General features: G+C 39.8%; 1 long non-coding RNA gene across 1 annotated transcript in view; it reads right to left on the reverse strand.

The window, feature by feature from the left end:
- Positions 1-716: 716 nt before the first annotated feature.
- LOC137544553 (uncharacterized) overlaps positions 717-17,806 on the reverse strand; it is a 122,530-nt gene continuing 105,440 nt past the window's right edge. The window contains exons 3-4 of the long non-coding RNA XR_011025909.1: positions 2,045-2,182; positions 717-861 (exon numbers count right to left, since the gene is read on the reverse strand). This is a non-coding gene — a long non-coding RNA (uncharacterized lncRNA). The remainder of the gene's footprint in view (positions 862-2,044; positions 2,183-17,806) is intronic.

Consider the following 17,806-nt stretch of genomic DNA (forward strand, 5'->3'; position numbering starts at 1 on the left):
ACACACATACACACACACACACACACACACACACCACACACACACCACACCACACCACACCACACACACACACACACACACACATACACACACACACCACACACACACACCACACCACACACACACACACACACACACATACACACCACACCACACACAAACACACACACACCACACCACACGCAAACGCGCACGCACGCACGCACACACACACTCACACACACTCACACACACACACACCACACACACACAAACACACACACACCACACCACACCACACCACACGCAAACGCGCACGCACGCACGCACACACACACTCACACACACACACACACACACACACACTCACACACACACACCAATAGACCATGTGGCCCCTTAATATTGACGCAGCTTATTTTGTTTGGACACCCTCACTGTTCACCAGGCTCTTTATTTCTCTGTTGGGAGAGATGGAAATGAGATTGAGTGGTAGAATGGTCTTGCTTCTCTCCTGCAACCCCCCCCCCCCCCCCCCTGTCCTGACATGCTTCCTACAGCATCCTATGAGGCATCCTAAAACCCCTTGTAGGCTAGCTATGCTCCCTGCAAATGCAAGTTGCAGGAGAGCTGGTTAACAACTAACATTAACACCTCCTCCATTATCTAATGAGTGGCACATACATAATAGCTACACCCGGAAGGTACAGTGGGAGGTTGGGCTGCTTTGTTGATTTGGCAGCCCTCCTCCAGAAGGCATCAGGACCACAGCTGGAAGACATCTCACGGCATCATTATTGGAACCTCACAACGATTGGTACGCAATGTTGTAGGTCGATGTTTTGAGGGATGAAAGGTTCCTTTTTCTGTTTGGTAGGGAAGCTGGAAATGGAGTGAAAATGGTTAGTGGATATAGGCTTTGAGAACTGAAAAAAGAATCAGGAATATCTTCCAGATTGTTGATCAAATATAAGCTCTTTACTCATTATTAAAAATAGTGTTCTGATACTAAAGGATACTCCCATACTAAAGGAAAAGCTGCAGTGAGAAGGATATGGAGGCTGCTATATTTATTTTATTTAAACAATGTCAACTGCCTGGCACTGGCAGTCCTGCTGATGTCTTTGACTGCAATAGTGTATGAATCACACACACCTGAAACAAGCATGCAGCTAATATGGCCAGACTTTAGTCACAGAGCATGATGTTCATACATCTTCTGGGTAAGTGGCTTAAACATAAGAGGCACAGGACCAGCAGGACAGCTAGGAAATTAACACAGTTTTAACACTAAAAAAGGCAGCCTTTTGGATCCCTTTTACTACAGTTTTCCTTTATGAATTCATAAATTTCTGTATGGTTGAGAGTATGATTTTCAAAAATCCCAAAAGTGCACTTGTTCCCTTTATCTCATTGTATTCTCTCTAGGCAATCCTATCCACCAGGAGAGTGAACTACAGAAATGTACTCAAGCAGCATGCTACTTGAGTACCCAACTGGCAATGTATTAAAGATTGAGCTTCATCCTAGTCAGTGGCTGATACCTCCCTTTCCCACAAAAAGTACATTTACCTTTTCACAAATAGATCATGGGGGAGGGGGGTCTGTTTGGCTGATATTGTGGATGTGGATGTGATGTCATGGCCACGGCTCCCCTGACAGTTTCTTGCCTGTGAGCCTTGTTGCATTGTGGGAATTGACAGCTTTTTCTAACTGCCAAGCAAGCAGTATCCCTCTGTGCTTATACTGTATATGTGTAATAAAAATCCCCAACCTTTTAGCCTATCGCACTATTAGTTGTTGTTTTTATAGACAATGGCAGTCTGTTTTTTTCATATCTGCCAGTAGTAAAGATGACCTGCAGGCTGACTGTGGATCAAACAACATGAACGAATTGCACAGCGAGTTACACAGCGAGATAATTTCTTGATCTGTCTTGTATTTTTTAACTTCTCACTTTGCAGTTATTTTTTCCCCTACTACTATATTTTGGTAAAGTACTGACTTCCTGCAAGTTGAGACAGTTGCCTGAAATGTAAATTTTTTGAGCATTTTCAAAGCTTACCAAAAATACATGTGAAGAGAGTCAGAATAATAAAGAATTTCTTCTTTGCTTGATTTTGTGTTATTGATGCTGCTTTATTTTGTGGTTCTGATGCTGGTGGTTCTTCTGAGGCTCTTGTTTCTAACATACTGGTATGCACTGTAAAAAAGTAATAAATGTATAGTAAAAATGGCACAGAGAAAGAAGCTGATAAATTACTACTTAAACATCTTTGTGTGGGATATTTACTAAAATGTTTACAGGCTACAGCAACATGCAAACACTCATTTTGCATATCAAACTAGAGCAGAGGCTCTAACAAGATAAAATTGACAAAAACAGTAAAAATTAATATAAGAGCAAGCTTACCTCCAAGAAACACCAGCTGGATAAAGCAAAAACTGTTTATTTCAGCAAAAGGGACCATGCATTTCTTGGATCCAAAGTCCTCATTCTCAGGTCACTTCTGTGCCTGCTGCTGGCAGAACATAAGCTGGAATGCCAGACAATTTTCTGCCAACGATATTGACATGAAAAAGTGGACCTTGGATCCACGAAACTCATTGTCGGTGCATAATAAACTGTTCTTGGATCTAACCAGCTGCTTTTCTGTTTGGAGGAAAACCCACCCTTGAAGTATATTAAGCACAATAAAATAGAATGTATCTTGCATGGTTCCTCTGCTCTAGATGCTTTGTTCACTTCAGTTTGGAGGTTGGATGTTTCCTTTTTTTCCCTGGAATAATGTAATGTGCAACTGGTCATCCTCCACACCCGAGTGAGGACATGTCTATCCTCTAAGATGCTTTAATAGTAGCCCGACTTGTGACCCAACATTGTGAATAGATATACACCACTGTTTTCTCATTGTTTGGAATTACTAAATTATTGGTCCTCTTATTGATTGGTCCCCTTGTAGTTTTGTGTTCCCTTTGTTGTTGTTCACTGGAGAATGGTTTGTAAATGCAGCGATATTACATGGTCACGTGCTGGTACTAGCATGGAAACATATTGTGACTTCAATATTTCCTATATATAGCAGTGGACTGCCACTCATCATAGCTAATGCAAATCAGCCAGCATGCATACATGTTTGCCCACAGTACAAATAGGGCTGTGCAGTCTACCTATATTTAGAGCATATGAGTCAGACTCCGGCCCGCGGGCCAAATCTGGCCCCCAGAGCCATTAATTTTGGCCCTCAAGGGGTTTCCCAACTTTGCATTATGTTTGGCCCTCTCTAGACCACCAAGGAAGCTATATTGGGGAAAAAGCACTAAACACCAGGGAATTGTATGGGGACGTGGGGCCTCTAGACACCAGAGAACTGTATAGGGAAGGGAGGACCACTAGACACCAGAGTACTGTATAGGGGTTGGAAGTGGGCTATTAGACACCTGGGAACTTTATCAGGATGGGAGGTGGCCACTGGACATTAAGGTTGGCCCGCGACTAGGTCTCAGTGTACAATTTTGGCCCTTTATGTATTTGAGTTTGACACCCCTGATCTGGAGGATGCTGCTACCTAAATAGCTAAGCTGTTAAGAAACAGCTCATAAGTAGTAGTGTGCAGAATTACTGAATTTGACAAAGACTGAATTCGGTTGAAATAACAGAGTTTCTGTGGAATAACAATAAAGAAGGTAGTCAATGCGTAAGACATAATTATGGATGCTTGCTTGGGGTCATCTTTTATTAAACACCATGACCAGTTATCCAATCCCCCAGCTAAATTGTGGCCAATATTAGAGAGACATATCTCTGTAAGTTAATAACATTGCTGCTCTTTTCTGGCACATGTAATGAAATGACTAAATTAAAGCTGAAATTTCTGTTTGCTATGCATATTCTTTTCCTTATATGGAAATTTACAAGAACTGTTCACAAGAATTACACACCTTTTGTGCATGTATCGAGAAAATGTTGTTCATATCCATTTTTAAGCATCATTTTCTAAAAAATGGGGAAACTAATGCTTTGATCAAGATTAAAAGATATTTTTCCATGCACAGGGCAATTTCAGAACCCAGAAAAGAGGAGTACGTGAGAATTTCCTGTGATACCTTAGTCAGCCTATACCATGGATCTGAAGAATTGAGGAATTTTTATTAGTGAAACATCAAAGACCAGGTAGTCATCGTTCCAGGAACAGCCTCAAGTACTTAAAAATCAGTGTAATTCTAAACACTACAGAAACAGTGTAATGTAACAGGGCATATGTATGTGAAGTACATTGATCACAGGATGTCCTTTCCCTCTGCACTATGCGTACACTTGTCTTTTTATAGGAAATAAAAATAAAAACCTTATTTGAGACGTATATAGACAAATAAGGATATAGGTGCATAGCTGGTTATATGCAACATGGTTCTAGACACTCCATTGGCAAACTTCATTAGTATTTTTTATGCTTGCCTTAGTAGAGGTGATGGTAGGTGAAGAGGAACCCTTAAACTCAGCTTAAGGAAAGATTGTCACTTTATTATTTTTCTTTATTAGTTACAATGAGAGAAGGACTGGGGAATATACTGAAATAAGAGATGAACTAGAAGCCAGCAGCATATTCACAGTGATAGTTACAGACAGGTATGCTGCTGGCCTTCAAGAGAAACTGTAACCAAGGATTGAACTTCATCCCAAAACAGTAGCCAATACCCCTTTTCCCATGAGAAATCTTTTCCTTTTCTCAAACGGATCATCAGGGGGCTCTGAATAGCTGATATTGTGGTGAAACCCCTCCCACAGTGTGATGTCAGGACTATGGTGCTGATATTACACTGCGGGAGCCTTGTTGCATTGTGGAAAATAACAGCTGTTTCCAATGGCCAAAAAATCAAGCAGCATCTCCTTCCACTGACATCACCTGCCAGCAGTAAAAATGTTACCATGTGATAAATGTCACAATGTAAATCAGGGAGAGGAAAGATTTTACAATGGGCAAACACTGACTAAATCATTTATACATAATTATTGTAAAAATTAAGCACCTTTGTTAATTACATTATTTTGGAGTTCCTCTTTAAACTGTTATGATCGTTTCTGCAGCAGGTGCTGCTGGCAGTAGTAGTGCTGCAAATCAGGCAGTTCTGATCTCTTTCCATGCAAGCTGCATAGCTTTGTCTGCCTTTTCCTGCTGTCAGCTTGTGACTGATTATCATTCACCTGTGTGGGAATCTGTATGTCTGCGCCCATTGGATGACCTCAGTATAAAGATCTGCTTCCTGCAGGGCTCCTTGGGCTATCATAGCTTCAGTTTAAGCCTGTCTTGCTGTTGCTTCAGCCCCAGATCGTGTTTCTTGTTCTAAAGATACTTTGCTGGTCTTGCATCATATATTGGTTCATTGCCAATATATATGCATACCAGCACGTTTATTATTTTCCTTGTATTTGTGTTACGTTGATACATCAGTGTCACTGATGTATACGTACACGAACTGTTTATATCCTGTGTTCAGTTAGTCAGCTTTCCAGCACGTTTTGGTAGTTTGCGCGTATCGTGATCACCCGTGCTGAGTTAGTTATCCTGCTCCTGGTTCTGTTTGTGGATTGCGTTCATCTCTGCGAAGAGATAGCGAATCCTTCTGAATCCTGTTCTGTTACCGTTTGTGGATTGCGTTCATCTCTGCGAAGAGATAGCGAATCCTTCTGAGTCCTGTTCCCTATATTGCTCCAGTCCTAGTCAGTGTTCCTGCTTATGTCATATATCGGTTCATTGCCGATATATACATATGTTAGTCAGACGTTACAAATAGTTTCATTTATAGCTGTAATTGTAATACGCTAGGAAAACATACTTATTGTATTTTTGTCTGTGTTACGTTCATCTATCTTGATCCTGCTATTTCCTGACTATCCTGTCCTGTCTTTGTGAGGCACGCCATCGCTGCAAACGCATTGGCTGCCTCATTCCAGTCTGTCTTGTTGTGGACGCTTGCTGTCACTAAGTAGAAGCTAGTTAAGCAAGCGTTCATTCTGTCTACCTGTCCTGATCTCCTCAGTTCTGGTTTATGCGCTCAGCGCTACTTTGTGCTGAGACGTTATCATGAATGTATTGTTTGTGGCCGTTCGGATCTGCACCGGCTCTGTGCGCCACAATCTCCTATTGGAGTCAGTCCTCTCCTCCACTAAACTGGGGATATCCTGATTCCTCGTGCTGGTGTGTGTACCTCCTTCACGTCAGCTTATGTGTTGCATGCTGACTGTGGAGAATACACCACCAAGCGTGACATAAACGTTATGGCCAAAATCTGTAATATTACATAGTGAAATATTACATTATTTAAGAAGGGCAAAAAATCAGATCCAGGAAATTATACACCTGTAAGCTTAACATCAGTTGTATGCAAACTATTTGAGGGGTTACTAAGAGATACTATACATGACTTCATAGTAGAAAATAATCTTATTTCTCAGCATCAACATGGGTTTACTAAAGACAGGTCCTGTTTGACTAACATGCTCAGCTTTTATGAGGTAGTGAATGCTAATATGGATATTGGGAATGCTGTAGATGTGATATACTTGGACTTTGCAAAGGCCTTCGACACTGTTCCCCACAAAAGTCTGGTGCAAAAGATGAGGATGCAAGGACTGGGGAAGAGTCTGTGTGCATGGATAGGGAACTGGCTAATGGACAGAAAACAAAGAGTTGTGGTCAATGGATCGTACTCAAAATGGGAGACTGTTAGCAGTGGGGTACCACAGGGGTCTGTTCTGGGTCCAGTGCTCTTCAATTTATTTATTAATGACCTAGTAGATGCAGTAGTGAGCAATGTTGCTATTTTTGCAGATGATACAAAATTGTGCAGAATCATCAACTCTCAGGAAGATAGTGTCATATTGCAACAGGGTCTGGATAGCATGGCTATATGGGCACATAAATGGCAGATGGAATTCAATGTTGAAAAATGTAAAGTCATGTATTTTGGTTGTACCAATGGTCTAACACCATACAAAATAAATGGGATACAGTTGGGGACATCAAACTTGGAGAAGGACTTAGGAGTACTCATCGACAACAAGTTAAATAATCGTACTCAATGCCAAGCCGCTGCACTGCAGCTAAAGCTAACAAAATTTTGGGATGCATTAAAAGGGAAATAAAAACTCGAGATGCTAGCATAATATTGCCCCTGTCTAACTCTCTAGTAAGGCCACATCTGGTTTATGGAATTCAGTTCTGGGAACCACATTACAAAAAAGATATTGCAGTTTTAGAGCAGGTGCAGAGACGAGCAACAAAATTGATACGTGGGATGGAAGGTCTCACTTACCAAGAAAGGTTAGATAAACTGGGTTTATTTAGTCTAGAGAAAAGACGCCTTAGTGGGGATCTAATTAACATGTATAAATACATCAGAGGGCAATATAATAGCTTGGCGGATGAGCTTTTTGTCCCTAGGCCTTCTCAAAGGACTAGAGGACATGATCTGCGCATGGAGGAAAAACGTTTTAGCCATTTATTTAGGAAAGGGTTCTTTACGGCAAGAGTGATTAAGATGTGGAATGCATTGCCACAGGAAGTCGTTATGGCAAACTCTATACCTGCATTTAAAGGGGGCTTAGATGCTTTCCTTGCATTGAAAGACATACATGGCTACAATTATTAGGTAATGCCTAATGATGTTGATCCAGGGGTTTTATCTGATTGCCATCTGGAGTCGGGAAGGAATTTTTCCCTTTTGGGGCTAATTGAACCATGCCTTGTAAGGGTTTTTTCGCCTTCCTCTGGATCAACAGGGATATGTGAGGGAGCAGGCTGGTGTTGTACTTTATACTGGTAGAACTCGATGGACGTATGTCTTTTTTCAACCAAAATAACTATGTAACTATGTAACTATGAAGGTTGCATAATACTGATAGATGATAGATAGATAGATAGATAGATAGATAGATATGTGGGCCATCTACAGGGTATCTATCGATCTATCTATCTATCTATCTATCTATCTATCTATCTATCTATCTATAACTAATTTTTGTAAGATAGGAAGAAATATGGGTCACATACTGTGAGTATACATACAAATGTTGCAAGAGAACCTGCTTCAACCTGCTAAAATGTAAATATAAGGTGAAAATTGTTGCTGACCCGATTATAAGGCTACAGCTACAATGATATTGTGCATGAAAAGGTGGAAATGTTCAGGTTTTAACAAATTTTACATTGTAGCTTGGGAATGCAAAGATTGTTACTACTGTAAAGGCCCATACCATACACACGCAGGATGGATTACGCTCAATGAGGATCAGGACACAATCCTTCAGACAGCATTGCTGGGCCGAGGCTGTAGAGATGCACAGTCAGCCTACAGGCTGATGATGATGATGATGTTCTCTCAGATGTGGAGAAGGTAGAAGCACTGGCACTGCAGTGAATGTTGCATTGTGGGGAGGGGGAGAGGGTGGTGTAGATGCAGGTGTCTGGTGCACTGGCAATATCAATAGCGTGCTCAGGCTATAGAAGCATCTATGCAATAGGAAGAGAGGAGAGAACTCTGGCACTGCTGTCAATTGCTTTATTGTGCTCTTGAAATACAAATATAAGCTGCATAAGGTGCATACATAAGTAAATAGGTCACATACCTATTTGTGGGAAATAACTGCTGCAGGCATGGTGCGGTGGGTGCAGGGAATGAAAAGTCCTATGGCCGCTTCGCGATAGTGCTTCAGTGATGGAACCGTTTGAGGTTTGGCTGGATGAGTGCATGTTAGGTAATGAATGCTCTCCGCTACAGAGGTAATTCCATCACTCTTAACAACAGAATGTATAGTTCACAAACAGTCCTTACTTGTGGCTTGTTGAATTATATTGTTAAAACACAAAATAATCAATAAGTATGGAATGAGAAAGTGAATTGTATGTTAAAGAGACACTGAAAAATAAAAAAAAAATTATAATATAATGATTTGTATGTGTAGTACAGCTAAGAAATAAAACATTAGGAGCAGAGACATAAGTCTACTATTGTCTCCAGTACAGGAAGAGTTAAGAAACTCCAGTTGTTATCTATGCAAAAAAGCCATTGAGCTCCATGACTTTCAAAGTCGCAGAGAGTTCTGTCTTCTGAAGCTTGTTATCTCAACGGTCTGTGACTGTATTTTGTTTTTCTCTCCAGAGGAGAGGTCAATCGTTCACAAGATTGCTCTGTAAAAACATTTGGAATGCTGAGTAGAGAATGGTGCAATGTTATTAAAAAACACTATATAACTGAAAATAAAAATATGAGAATATTTCTTCTAGTAATTATCCGCACTACACAACCAATTCATTATATCATAATTTTTTTCCCCGCTTCAGTGTCTCTGTAAAGTCACAAAATATGGCCTAGTTACTATTCATTTTCCCCCTTGTAGTCAGAGAGTAAGTCAGAAGGATTTTTCTTTTGTTTTGGTATAATGGAGGCATTTCAGAACCATTTGGCTAAGAATTGTCATATTGAAATGGGGACCCAAGCTTTTAAATCACCAGCAATCAAGAAAATACTCAAAATTATTTTTAATTTTTACCTACTTTTTGGAACTTTTTTTTCAATTTTTTTTCGGTTGAGTTTCTCCCCTTAGAGATCATTTTTGTATTTCTTTTTAAAATAACTGTTCAGCAATGGAAAAAACAGTTCCAAAAAGTAGGTGAGAAAGTACCTTAAAAATAATTCTGAGTATTTTCTTGATTGCTGGTGATTTAAAAGCATTTTATTGACAAGGTGTGAAAATATAACCTAGTAGAAGCCCTTGGCCCATATGCAATTCACTGTCTCCCCTGTGTTATCTACCAGGAGATAATTTTTCATCTTGTATTTAAAATCATTTTTCATCACTTTGCAATTGAAAATGTGCCAAAAAGTTGATGAAAAAGTACAATCAAATGTATTTTGAGTATTTTCTTTCTTAAAGGACAACTGAAGTGAGAGGAATATGAAGGCTGCCATATTTACTTTTACCTTTTAAGCAATACCAGTTGCCTGGCTGCCCTGCTGGTCCTCTGCCGCTAATACTTTTAGCCATAGACCCTGAACAAGCATGCAGCAGATCAGGTGTTTCTGACATTATGGTCAGATCTGACAAGATTAGCCCCATGCTTGTTTCTGGTGTTATTCAGCCACTACTGCAGCCAAATAGATCAGCAGAACTGCCATGCAACTGGTATTGTTTAAAAGGAAATACATATGTCAGCCTCCACATTCTTCTCACTTCACTTGTCCTTTAATGGTGGTTTAAAAGGCATTGTAAAAATATCACCTAGGAAAAAATTCAGGAGAAAAAGTTAATTGCATATGGGCCCTTGTGACAGTTCTGGCCCAACTTTAGGTCTATTGGGACAAATCATTCGCAAAAGGGGTGTCTGTTTCAAGGCATAGCCAGTGTTGTTGTTTTTTTTGTTTTTGTTTTTTGCATTTCAGACTACAGAGTATTTTTCTCTGAAAGCAAAAAAAATATGAAAAGCTGCTGAGTCACTGACAATTACAAATGTTTTATAACAAGTTACATATCCTCTGCTCTCTTTCAGACAGCTCAGAAACACAGGCAGCTTCTGAGAGCTTACTCTCACACACAGAGTTACACACAGAGTTAACAGATACACTGTGAGGGAATTCCCCCTCATTGTTCACTGTCCTGTCAGAATTGAGCAGACTGCAATCAGTTCAGAGTGAAAGAAATTTGTTTACAGTAAACAAAAGAGATAAGCAAATGAAATTCAGGAACTCTCTCAAACCCAGGTTAAAAAAAAACAAAACATGTTATTCGATAGTGTTCCTTTAATTGCATTTGGACCAGAGTGGTTATATTGTAATTTTCATTAATGCAGTTTGACTGACAATTACTCTCAATAAGGCAAATTTATATTTATATTTAGCTTGATTTCAAACAGAAGGTATTTGCAATTATTCAGCTGTGTGTGATTAAGTAGGATCTCCCATGATGCATTACTTCTGCTCAGTGAGTGAATAGGCACATCATTCCTTCATGCACCTGAAAAGCCAGGCATATATCCAGAGCCACAGGTGTATAGTGTGCCAATAACTTATTTATTTTACAAGAGTCAGGAAAAAGCTGCTCAACATCTCCAAGTTCCACATGGTGATAGCACTGCTGGATGTAGGCTATCTAGACCAGGGGAAATATAGTAGAAAAAAATCTGAACTTGCTAAACCCAAATGCTTAATGGCACAAAATCCAAAAATGCTGGTCCTTGTTATTTATAGCTTATTAATTTTACATAACCATACTACTACAACTTGGAGACAGCAGCTGTGTCAGGCCTTCCTACGGGCAAGGCATGTATACATTTGGCTATATGGGTGAGGTTCTATTCACAGTGGGACATGGCAGGTCAGTGTAATGCCCGGTACACACACCATGCAATTTCCTGTCAGATAGACAGGTTGAATCGATTATTTCCAACAAGTCCAATCTGATTTCCGATCATTTTTCTGATCAATTTTGTATTGAAGTGATCAGGAAATCGATCGAAAATCATATCGGACGTGTCGGAAATAATCTATTTGATCCGTCTATTTGAGAGGAGGAAATTGCATGGTGTGTACCAAGCATAACACAGATTTCTTAATGCACCAGAACACACTACTATTATAAGTCTGTGCCGAGTTCAGAATGCCTCCAGGGTGATGAGATCCAACAGACTTTGGTATCCCAACGCAGACCATGCAGTGCGTTACAGCATAATGAGCACGTTAACAGTGCCAGTGAAGCATACTTTCATTGACTGTATGCAACGTAATGCACGAATAAAGTACAATGGGGTTGATTCACAAAGGTTACTTATTTTTTACCTTAGCTGTAAGGAGTGCTAATGCATTAGATAAACAAATAAGGAGAGATAATTCACGAGATAAATAGATAAGGAGAGCTAAACAATGAGTTATGTCAATTGAGGAGAGCTAAACCATTAGTTATGTCAAATAAGGAGAGCTAAACCGTGACTTATGTCAAATAAGGAGAGCTAAACCATGAGTTATGTCAAATAAGGAGAGCTAAACTGTGACTTATGTCAAATAAGGAGAGCTAAACCGTGACTTATGTCAAATAAGGAGAGCTAAACCATGACTTATGTCAAATAAGGAGAGCTAAACCGTGACTTATGTCAAATAAGGAGAGCTAAACCATGACTTATGTCAAATAAGGAGAGCTAAACCATGACTTATGTCACATAAGGAGAGCTAAACCATTAGTTATCTCAAATAAGGAGAGCTAAACCATTAGTTATGTCAAATAGGGAGAGCTAAACCATGACTTATGTCAAATAAGGAGAGCTAAACCATGATTTATGTCACATAAGGAGAGCTAAACCATTAGTTGTGTCAAATAAGGAGGGCTAAACCATTAGTTATGTCAAATAAGGAGAGCTAAACCATGAGTTATGTCAAATAAGGAGAGCTAAACCATTAGTTATGTCAAATAAGGAGAGCTAAACCATGTCTTATGTCAAACAAGGAGAGCTAAACCATGAGTTAAGTTAGATAAGGAGAGGCAAATCATGAATTAAGTCATTTAAGGAGAGATAAACCATGACTTATGTCAAATAAGGAGAGCTAAGCCATTAGTTATGTCAAATAAGGAGAGCTAAACCATGTCTTATGTCAAATAAGGAGAGCTAAACCATGAGTTAAGTTAGATAAGGAGAGGCAAATCATGAGTTAAGACATTTAAGGAGAGATAAATTGTGAGTTCATAAATAAGGTGAGATAAATTAAAAGAAAAGCTTTGTGAATCAGGCCCAATGTGACTTTTCCCCTCCATTGTATTACTGTTTTTACAGGGGATACAATGCAACTCAACACTGTGAACCTAGCCTAAGACATCAGAAAAAGGAGTTTTCATTCAAAAATACCAGTTGATGAAAAATCTTATTTTCATGTTATATAACGGCTTAAAATGTCTCCTAGAATCAATCTATCTCACTTGCTTTATTCAGTTGTTAGTCCGATGTGTATATTATCTGTGTGATAGCTAATCTATTGTTGTGACTGTTTTATATTAGTTGTACAGAAGTTTCTTTTGCTTAGGGTGAAATTGTAAGTTCTGTAATTGTAAGTATAAGGTGATAACATTTCTGCAGAAATCATTATGCTGCCACAAGAGAGAAGACAACCTTGGTGCAAAGTAAAATATCTGCTTCAGTACAGAGGGATTATCTTGTCATTCACATTTCTCTGGCTTCATACTACATCCAGCAGAGTGAAACAGCCTTCCTGATAACAGCAATCTGTGAATGGCATGTCTAATTAAAGCCTTCCCAGTCATATATTTAGCTCCACGGAAGACTACGTCACAAGATGCAAATAAAATGGTCCACAACAAGCATGAAAGATTGTTCAAAATGCAGTATGACTGCGGTATGACTGTAACCTAAAATATACAGAATCATACATAAGTAAAGGTGGGCATACATAACATTACTCGATATTGTGGCCTGATTGCCCTTCTTATTTGATAATTTTATCGAATCGGAAAAGAATCGGTGCCGCAAATTGGCCATCCAATTTAACTTTTCATTGATTTATGGTCGAAATCGGTTAAAAGGAATGATAAGACATGTTAGAAAAGCTCAGTCGTTAGTGCTCAATTGGGTGCATGTTGGTAACAGTGTTTGACCAACTGACCCCTGGCTGGTGTCCCGACAAGTGCTCGTGTGCAGTGTAAAAGTCTTACCTCTACACCGGTGCAACTCCTGCCCTCCTTGTGGTACATGCGCTCAAGGTGACGCTGAACACCGGCCAGGAATCATGCTAGCAGACAGGTGAGACTTTACTGAGCACAGACACAGGCAAGGGCATAGCAATGGGGCCCTGGAGATGTATATACATATACATGTATATACACTTTTCCTGTGAATTAAAAAAAAATCCTGTCTGCTTTAAATTTAGCCCCGCCCCCCGCCGACATCACACCGCCACCGCCGCACTGATTGGCCACCGGGTCTCCGGAACAAGAGCGTGGCTATGGGGATCCCGGCGGCCAGAGAGAAGCCGCAGCCAGCGGCAGACAGACGGGTACAGAGGCTGGAGTCCCGCTGCGCAGCGCCGATCTCCTAAACAGAAAAAAACAATGAATTCCCTACCCCGACCTGAGCTCGGGCTTACTGCTTGCAGCTCTTTTTTCCTACCCCGAGCTCAAGTCGGGGTTACCGCCAGGGAGGTTAATGCTGGAAGGCCCTCTAGTTACCTAAAATTGGTGTATGGAGGCAAGGGGCGCAAAGGTGCCTTGCTACTTTTGGGAAGGGGGCCCCAGCCAAAACTTTGCTATGGGGCCCCATGATTTCTAACTATGCCCCTGGATATAGGATAACACGTGAGGGGTGGGCAGGCAAGTGATGGAGGAGGCAGCACTAGGATGATTTCTAATAGTTTTCATGCTGAAACCTTTCAGAACTCAGTGTGCAGTGTGTGGGCAGGCCAGGCTGATCAGATTTGATCAGAGAAGGATCTATCTCATGGTTGATCTGTCCATACATCGACCACTGTTGGCTACCTTAAAGTGAGTCTGAAACCAATTTTTAATTAAAAAAGATATTCATCTAAGGAGAGGGAAGGATCTGGGTCAAATAGAGCCTTCCTGTTCTCCTCCCAGTGTCCTCATTCCCCGCCCTGCTCCTCCGTTTGAATCTCCTGCTGAGGGAGACCTTGGCAATCTTCAGAAGTATTCAGACCTCAGAGCGGCTGTGTACTGCGTATGTGTGAGTGCGCAAGAGAGGGTGGACTGCTAACTGGTGGAGTGCGCAATCATTCGTAGACTGATAACGGGGGAGCCTGCGGAGGAACGCGGGGACTTGGAGGAGAACAGGAAGGCTCTATAGGACTCAGAGTATTCCCTCACCTTAGGTATCTTTTTGTTTGTTTTTTAATCTGCTTCAGACTCCCTTTAAAGGATCACTAAAGTGAGAGTTATATGGAGGCTGCCATATTTATTTGCTTTTTCTTTGCCTCTAATACTTTTAGCCACTGGCCCCTGGTGTTTCTGATATTTTTGTCAGATCTGACAAGATTAGCTGCATGCTTGTTTTTGGTGTGATTCAGACACTACCTCAGCCAAATGGACAAGCACGGCTGCCAGGCAACTGGTATTGCATTAAAGGAAATAAATATGGCAGCTTCCTTAACCCTCTTGCTTCAGGTGTCCTTTAACAGTTTCCACTCTGAAAATACATCTAAACTGATCAAATTACCATAACGTGCTGTGAGTGAGTTTAATTCAGATTTCTAGGACTAGAAGCAGTTGTTTTAGGAGACTCAACTCAACCTTGTAAATTCCCCACTCCGATATTTTTCCCCTCTTAGTTATCCAGAGCACAACATTGTCTTCTTTGATGGCATCAAAACATCAGACATCATATTTTATACCATATACTACTGGGAACCCTTAGATGATTTAATATGTCTTTGAATTATAGCATTCATTTGAATTAAACATTTATATCCCAATGCTACACAAGGTTTCCACTTCTACTATGAAAAGCATATACATTTGACATATGTAAATGTTAGCTTGGTAAAACCTGAAAGTGAAAAATAAGGACACTTAAGAAATTTTAATGTGCATTTAGACTTTAAAAATCAAATGATTTCCCAGACGATCAGACCACTGTTAAACCAATCTATAAAAAAATGGAGGAAATCATTCTAATTTACAATCTATGATACAGAAAATCAGAAAGCAGGGATTCTCTACATAGTCATCAGAAATGGAACTTGCATGGAGAGAGACTTTTGGGAAGAAACAGCAAACTGTAGCGTGTATACACTAGAAGCTCAGAGACGTCACTTAGGTGTTTGGCAGTACAGAGACCACTTTTGGTGCAATGAAAAAAATATTAAGGCAAAAGGAGCAGCAAGTTTACTTATAGACTGTTGTTTTGGGTAATGTTGGCCTGCTGACTCTGACTGGCCACACCAGGATGACAACAGAGGCAGGATGTACCTCTAATTCCCCTGGATCCAGCACTGCCATTCTCCCTCCATCCACTGGGTGGCGCTGTGCCCTTGTAGTGACATTGCCAGCTGTCATCATGACAGATGGCGATCTCACCAGAGGGATCCAGAGCCCTTGAAGAACAGAAGAAGAATGGCTGCCAGCATCTGGATCCTGGGGAGATAAGTTACATTCCCACGCTGCACACAGGCTCTGCCTATATCTCCAGGCTATTTATTCATTTTTTTGATTTGACAAATCTCATCCAATTTTATTTTTTGATTCAACAAATCTCATTCAATTTTATAGTTGATTGAAAGTTCTGAGGAGTTTTTTAAGGTACCACACACACATGTTTGAGATTGTGGAGATTTCTTAGGAAAAAAGAAAAAGAGATTATGTATGTCAAAAAAGTTGGCTGCATTGAAAAACATTTTAATCAATAATCAACTTTTGATCAACATATGTCATGGACCTGAATATTAATACGATTACCTTTTTATTATGGATTTTTCAAATGTAATTTCTCTGAACATCTATCAAGATTTCATGCCCTCATCATTCTCTGTTTAGCATTACAATTACTACTGAACACTACATTGCTACTGAAACACTTTTTTTCTGCAACCACTTACTGGTTTCTGTTCATGAATTTAAATAAATAAATAAACCAAGTACAAAACAGTTACATTTTATTATAATTCGGCCTATAAATTACTTTTCCATATATATTATTTTCACATTACATACCATACTATTTCCATTTTTAAAATCTACAAAAACACACACTCTTTCCCAATTCCATCCATCTGCTTATAGAAACAATAAATACAATTTGGTATGTACTGAATAGTTACATACAATTTATTCAAGTTTAAAACAATATGCCAATCAATCACACCCCATACAAAAAAAAAAACGCTTTCAATTCTTCTGTACAACCAACCATTTTTATTCAATTGCTGTAAAATAGTATCTTTTTATGTTATCGTTCGTGGCCACCTTAAAGTCCAGACTTGAAAATGTCTTGGGGGCGAGGAAAGCAAAAAGAAGCAGAAGGCTCCACAGCGCACCTGTGGACAAAATAATCTGTCAAAAATAATCCCCATGGCAAATTACTTGTTGCCTGTCTGTGGATAGGCCCAAAAGATGGAAGATGCCTATAATAACATTAAACGGAAAAATCACTAAAAGCCATGCAAGTCATCAAAAGTTTAGTGTCTGTATATTTCATGTGTATTTTGATATTAATCTTAATATCCACTTTAATGATTTACAGTTTTGAGCAGACATCCAGGATCCTTACCTGCATGGATCCTCAGTGTTATCTCCATAACTGGATAGAGCTACCAAAGATCTCAATCAAACCGACTCTTAATGATTGAGTACTAACATGCTTTGTAATCACACCATCAAGCTAAAAATGGGAAGTTTGGGAACCTAAAAATTGGAACTGGGAACCAGGAAAGTGGCTACTTATATCACATGATCACTGTGAGATCCAGCCACAATAATTATTATACAATGGCCTCCATAAATGGCTATGTGATAAAAAACAAAACAAAACAAAAAACAGGTTGGTAAAATATCGTATTTGGTATTTTAGACTTTTGTTTGCTAATTCATAAAGATTTTCACATGTGCAGTAGAAGTTTGGTAATTTACCCCAAAAAATGGGCTTCAATTCACAAAAACCTGTTCAACAGCAGAAGACTGTGGCGTTGTCTCTGTTTTGTTACACACTGTTCCATGCAGTGACAGCATTACAATAGTAAGAAGCATCCCCGACAACCCTTTAGAATGTACATGTTTGTTATACTCCCCCTCTGCTTCCTGTGACTCTGTCCATTATTCTTC

This window comes from Hyperolius riggenbachi, chromosome 2, assembly GCF_040937935.1.
Source record: "Hyperolius riggenbachi isolate aHypRig1 chromosome 2, aHypRig1.pri, whole genome shotgun sequence".
Lineage (NCBI taxonomy): Eukaryota > Metazoa > Chordata > Amphibia > Anura > Hyperoliidae > Hyperolius > Hyperolius riggenbachi.